We start from the raw sequence: 6,951 nt of genomic DNA on the forward strand, positions 1-6,951 counted from the left end.
TCCTTCGACTCCTGTTGTACCACTTCATGATCCATCCTACTCAAACATCCATCCTCCACCTTCTATTCCTTCACCTCCTACTCCGTCGTCTCCTCCACCTTCTCCAGATTCGCCCACTAATTCCAATCCTATCCCACCTGATACATCAGCTCCACTTCGACGTTCTACTCGTACTAAACAGCCTCCAGCTTGGCATAAGGATTATGAGATGTCTTCTGGAGCCAATCATTTAACCTCTAGCTCAAGTCCCGGCACTGGCACCAGGTATCCCCTTCATCATTACCTTTCATTCTCTCGTTTTTCTCCTACTCAACGTGCTTTTCTAGCTCTTATTACATCCCAGACAGAACCTAAAACCTATGACGAGGCAGTTGGCGACCCGTTATGGCAGCAGGCTATGAATGATGAAATTGCAGCTTTGGAACGTAATCATACATGGTCTCTCGTTCCTCTACCACTTGGTCATAAAGCTATTGGTTGTCGTTGGGTGTACAAAATTAAATACAACTCTGATGGTTCTGTTGAACGTTATAAAGCTCGACTAGTAGCAAAGGGATACACTCAGGTTGAAGGTATTGATTACACAGAAACATTTTCCCCTACAGCGAAACTTACTACACTTCGTTGCTTACTCACTGTTGCTGCTGCTCGAAAATGGTTCACCCATCAGTTGGATGTTCAAAATGCCTTTCTCCATGGTAATCTAGACGAGGAAGTTTATATGTCTTTACCACCAGGTCTTCGCCGACAGGGGGAGAATACAGTATGTCGGCTCCATAAATCTCTTTATGGATTAAAACAGGCTTCTCGCAATTGGTTCTCCATATTTTCTACAACTATACAAAATGCAGGCTACACTCAGTCCAAAGCAGATTACTCTTTGTTTACTAAGAGTAAAGGTACTTCTTTCACTGCAGTTCTAATCTATGTTGATGATATTCTGTTGACAGGCAATGATCTCGAAGAAATTCAATATCTCAAGACTAGTTTACTCCAGAAATTTCTTATCAAAGATTTAGGAAATTTGAAATATTTTCTAGGCATTGAATTTTCTCGATCTAGAAAAGGAATTTTTATGTCTCAAAGGAAGTATGCTCTAGACATACTTCAAGACACAGGTCTTACAGGAGCACGTCCAGACAAATTTCCTATGGAGCAAAATCTGAAACTTTCTTTAACTGAAGGAGAGAAGTTGAATGATCCAAGTAAATACAGACGGTTGATTGGCAGATTAATATATTTGACCGTCACTAGGCCTGACATAGCTTATTCAGTTCGTATGCTTAGCCAATTTATGCATGAACCAAGAAAACCACATTGGGAGGCAGCTCTTCGAGTTCTGAGGTACATCAAAGGCACTCCTGGTCAAGGACTTCTACTGCCATCTGAAAACAATTTAAGATTACAGGCATATTGCGATTCTGACTGGGGTGGTTGTCGAACTTCCAGACGATCTATTTCTGGGTTCTGCATTTTCCTCGGAAATTCAATTATTTCTTGGAAGTCTAAAAAGCAGACTAATGTGTCCAGATCATCAGCAGAAGCCGAGTATCGAGCTATGGCAAATACTTGTTTAGAGTTAACTTGGTTAAGATACATTCTTCAAGACTTGAATGTTTCACTGTCCGAACCAGCATTATTATATTGTGATAATCAAGCAGCATTACATATAGCAGCCAATCCAGTTTTTCATGAACGTACGAAACACATTGAAATAGATTGTCATATAGTTCGAGAAAAGTTACAAGCTGGAATCATCAAACCGTATTATGTATCGACCAAAATGCAATTGGCAGATGTTTTTACTAAAGCTTTGGGAAGACAACAATTTGACTTTTTGAAGGACAAGTTGGGTGTGATCGACATACACTCTCCAACTTGAGGGGGAGTATTAAGAGGATATTTTGCGGTGATAATTAGTTAGAATATATCTCACATATTTAGGGAGTTGTTAGTATAGATTTGATTAACCGTATATTTTATTTATTTACCAGATTTAGTTAGATATATATTTTTTTCTATTTTTAGGTATTAGTTGATAGTTTGTATCCTATTTAAACGTGTTAAACATGAATGAAGATCATACTTTCGATCCCAATTCTATTTCTATTTCTCATTCTTAACAAAAAAAATCAAAAAAAATAAAAAAAAATCATTTTTTAAAGCCTAAATTATTGCAAATATGATTTAAAATTACTCTTTCCACTCTCAAAAATTTTAATCACTATCTTAAATTTATGGTTAATTTTAATTTTTTTTTTTTTTTTACTTTTTTCCTACGAAATTATATATATTTATTTATTTATTTATTTATTTGTGCTATAGAATCATTTAAGCTCAACATGATCAATCTTGCTTGTGGAGTGATTCAAATTTCAAACATGTGTTCTTGTGTTGAGATATTTGATCAACAAGAATCATTCAAGCTAGACATGATTCAAATCTCAAACAAGTGTTCTTGTATTGAGATATTTGATCAACAAGAATCATTCAATCTAGACATGATCGATCTTGTTTGTGGAGTGATTCGAATCTCAAACAATGTTCTTGGGTTAAAGTGATTTGTTTTAATTTCATAATTGTTATTTTTTATTATTTATTCTCTCACACCATTTTTTAAATAATTTATTATTATATTAGATAATTTTTTAAAAAATATATATTGAAACTAAGTTGTACGAACCTTTTACTTTTATTAAAAATTAAAATTAAAATAAATTATCCAAATAATCGAAACCAACTTAACCCAAAATATTTATGATTGAGTTGAGTTTATTATTTAACTAAGGTTATTTAGATTAAAAACAAAATTATCATCCAAATAATTAGGTTATTTTAAAAAAATATCTCGACTCGATCCAACCTAACCCATGAACACTCTCGTGATTTTATACCATTCAAAACCAAACGATTATCGAATAATGTTAAAAAAAAATTGAAAGCAGCACCGGAAAAAATAAAGAAAAAATTAATAAAAATACTTTATTATTTATGATTGAGTTGAGTTTATTATTTAACTAAGGTTATTTAGATTAAAAACAAAATTATCATCCAAATAATTAGGTTATTTTAAAAAAATATCTCGACTCGATCCAACCTAACCCATGAACACTCTCGTGATTTTATACCATTCAAAACCAAACGATTATCGAATAATGTTAAAAAAAAATTGAAAGCAGCACCGGAAAAAATAAAGAAAAAATTAATAAAAATACTTTTAAACTTTGTCTAAAAAAATACCCATAAATTTTCAAAAGTTTCAATAATACCCTTGAACTTTTAAAATATTTAAAAACTATCCTTAAACTTTTAAAAAATTTCAAAAATATTTCTATACGCTAATACTCTTATTTAAAAATACCCTTAAACTTTTAAAATATTTTAAAAAACACCCGATTTTCACAAGATTCATTAACCTCCAAAAGTTTTAAATTCTTTTAAAAATTTCAAAAATACATTTACATTTACCACCATCATCAAATTTCCAAAGTAACATTAAAACGTTTTGTATATAATTTATGAGGTATTGATAGACAATTTTCATCCTTATATTGACTGTAAGAATTTAATTGAATTTTTTTTATAAAAATAGGATATAATAATACTAATTTTAAAATCTTACGAGTATTTTTTAAATTTTTTTTAAATAATTGGAAGAATATTAATAAAACTTTTTAAAATTTAAAATTATTTTTAAAAAAATTATTAAAAATTCAATTTAATATTAACCTATTAATTATTATTTTGTTTAACTAATGTCTTGTGTATCACTCAATATTCTACTTTAGTTCCTTTCTTTTTTTTAAAATAAAAAGTAGCATTTTTCCTTTATTAAATAAGCTTCATAATTATCCATTAATTATACTTCAACTATCAATCTTCTAATTATATTTTAAATTTCTTATCTTAATTCCAATTAATTCAACTAATACAACATTTATATTTATTTAATTATTTATGTAATATTAATATTTTTTATTTTCATATTAATATTCATTAATATGATGTAATGATGAGTCTATGCCATTCCCCATTCAATAAACTACAATTAAATTAAATCTTTTCTACGCCACATTAAACTATTTAAAAATGACTCGATGACCCGATCAATCTGGTCTACTCAACTAAAACTATAAAGGTTGAGTTGGGTTGGGTTGGGTTAAATTTTTTTTTTTCCAGTTTGGTTTGGGTTAAATTTTTTAAAACAGAAAATTTCGTCGGTTACTCGAAAATAAGATTACAACCCGACCCTACTTTTAGTAATATTAAGAATATTTGCCAATTTGAACTGATGTTAGCGATGCGTTGTAACCGTGTAAATATTTTATATTTGAATTTTATGAGATTTTAGTTATTAATATAATATGCATTGAGTTTNTATATTTGAATTTTATGAGATTTTAGTTACAATGGAGAGTGCAGTATAATGGAGAGTTGTATGTTGCGTTCGGGAAGGATGAATTGCTCTAAAAAAATTGTTGTTAATTGTCTGAAATGAGACGCAAAAATATTATGATAAAGATGTTTTTCGGTAATATCATTATGACTTTCGAATTCATGCTCAGTAGCAATACCTAACCAAATACGACGAGTAGTGGGATCCTAAGCTAATCCTCTACAGGAGAGTTGGTCGGAATATTTCTAAGACCTTCTATATCATTCTAGGGTTGTTCGGGAATCCTTTTGCAACTTCCTCGACCTTCATACATATTTTTTCTTTAGTTTTTTAATTACAATATAGCTTTTAATAATAAATAAAGGTTATAACTCATCGGTTGTAATGTTCGCAAAGGGTTGACCCTTCGAATTTTCTCGTTCTTGGCTTACTCACACGATATACCATATGCTTCTGTGGATAGTTGTTGAGAGGGTGTATAGCACGACGATGCTTTGTGCTATTTGAATCGTTCGTGTCATCAACCCAACCCTACCTGTGTACCTTCTACTTATAATTTATTATTTTAAAAACTAATTCATTTAGGAAACAATATTTAATTTCGATCATTTCGAAACCACTTTAATAAATAAAGATTTAAAAATTATATTAAAAATAATTTTGGGTTTATTAAGTTATTAACTGGAGGAACTCGAGCAGAGTTCACAATTACTTTCGGTTTATTAAGTTATTGATCGGAGCAACTCGAGCAGAATTCACGGACCAATTCAGCTCTAAACCCTAAACCCTAAACTCAACCTTTGGTTGGGTTAAGTTGTTGGGTTGATCTTTTCTTTATATATATATATATATATAATTATTTTTTACAAAATTATATTTATAATTTTATCTCGGTTACATGTTATATTAATAATTAAAATCTCATAAAACTCAAATATTAAACATTCACCAATCATAACAAATCACTAACATCAGTTACAAACGTCAAATATTTTAAACTTTCATAGCAGTCTGAGAATAGGATAGAGCTATAACTTTATTTTTGGGTTAACTGGGTTGACCCGACAAAAAAAAGTCAATCTCAAGGCTCAAACCAACTCTAAGTTTTCGATATTCGGTATTTTTATTATTATTTTGTAACAATTTTTTATTGAACAATAATATATAACAATTTAGTCATTATACTTTAATGTATAATAATTTAGTCGGTGTATTTTAATTTTTTTTAATAATTTAGTCTTTACTACGTTAATATTTAATAAATTTTTTAATTGAAATATTAATTAGAAACAAAACTATAAAAATTCACGATTATTATTTATTAAATTTTATATAATAGAGATTAAATTATTACTCATTTTTAATTTAAAAACTAAATTACGAAGAAAGTTCTAGAACTAAATAGTTATAAATTAATAAATAAATAAATAAATAATTTGTTAAATATTTGAAACTATCAACATTATTTATTAACACATACCTTAATTGATATATAATAAGTCAAAATTAAAATTAGAATCTAAATAAATAAAATTGGTCTTAAATATAAATTAATAGCTGGCCATTACACTTTACCTTTTCCCCATTAAATTTATGGTCCAAATATAATTTTAGAGTTATTTTGCTAATAAATTTTAATAATTTATTATATATATATATATAATTAGTTAGTTTTGAGAGACGAGAATATTGAATATAATACTCGTTCTCGTTGGTCTCTCATCTCACTTATATGAATATAATAGATTAGTTCTGTAAATATACCAGAGACAGGAACGGTAAATATAATTCTTGTCCTCGGTCTCCTCTAGTCTCATTCAGTTAACGAGGAGAAATTTTTTCTAACTCCTTCATTAAATTCTCGTCCCGTTTAGGATGAATATCACGAAAACTAAAGCTTGCGAAATAACCGGACAATCTGTAGTTCAAGAATTACAGAGTGAAGTATAGGTAGAGGAGGAAGGGGACCAATAGAGTGCATCGTGCACTCTCATTAATGTGGGACCAGTGCGGGACAACTATCACTTAAATGCTAACTAGTTGAGTAGCTTAAATGACTTTTAACCTTCCTAATTAAATTTTAATTTGTTTTTAAGCTTTACTTTTTTAAGGTATAAATGTCTAATTATTTTTCTTTTAAATTAATCTTCAAATAAAAATTAAATCTAATGATTTTACATTAAAAAAATTGATTTTTTTTTTTTAATTTCACCGTAAAAAATTGATAAATTATTTTAATATATTTTTTTTTTTTAATTGAGGGGGTTTTTCGTCTTTTCATGGGGCTGATTTAAAAAAAATTGTTTTTTGAAATTTCATTAATAATTCTTTTTTTTTTTTAATTATAAAAAATAAGGAAAAACATAAGCAGAACGATGCAATCCAGATAGAATTAAATGAATAATAATAATAATAATAATAATAATAATAAATAATAATAAAAGTCTTAACCTCTATTACTGGTCTCTTAATTAACCTATAAGTTAGTGAAATGACCAAAATATTCCAATTTCATAATAAAAATTCCATTTGTACTAAATAAAATATTTCATTTA

The sequence above is a fragment of the Cucurbita pepo genome, chromosome LG02 (genome assembly GCF_002806865.2).
Source record: "Cucurbita pepo subsp. pepo cultivar mu-cu-16 chromosome LG02, ASM280686v2, whole genome shotgun sequence".
NCBI lineage: Eukaryota > Viridiplantae > Streptophyta > Magnoliopsida > Cucurbitales > Cucurbitaceae > Cucurbita > Cucurbita pepo.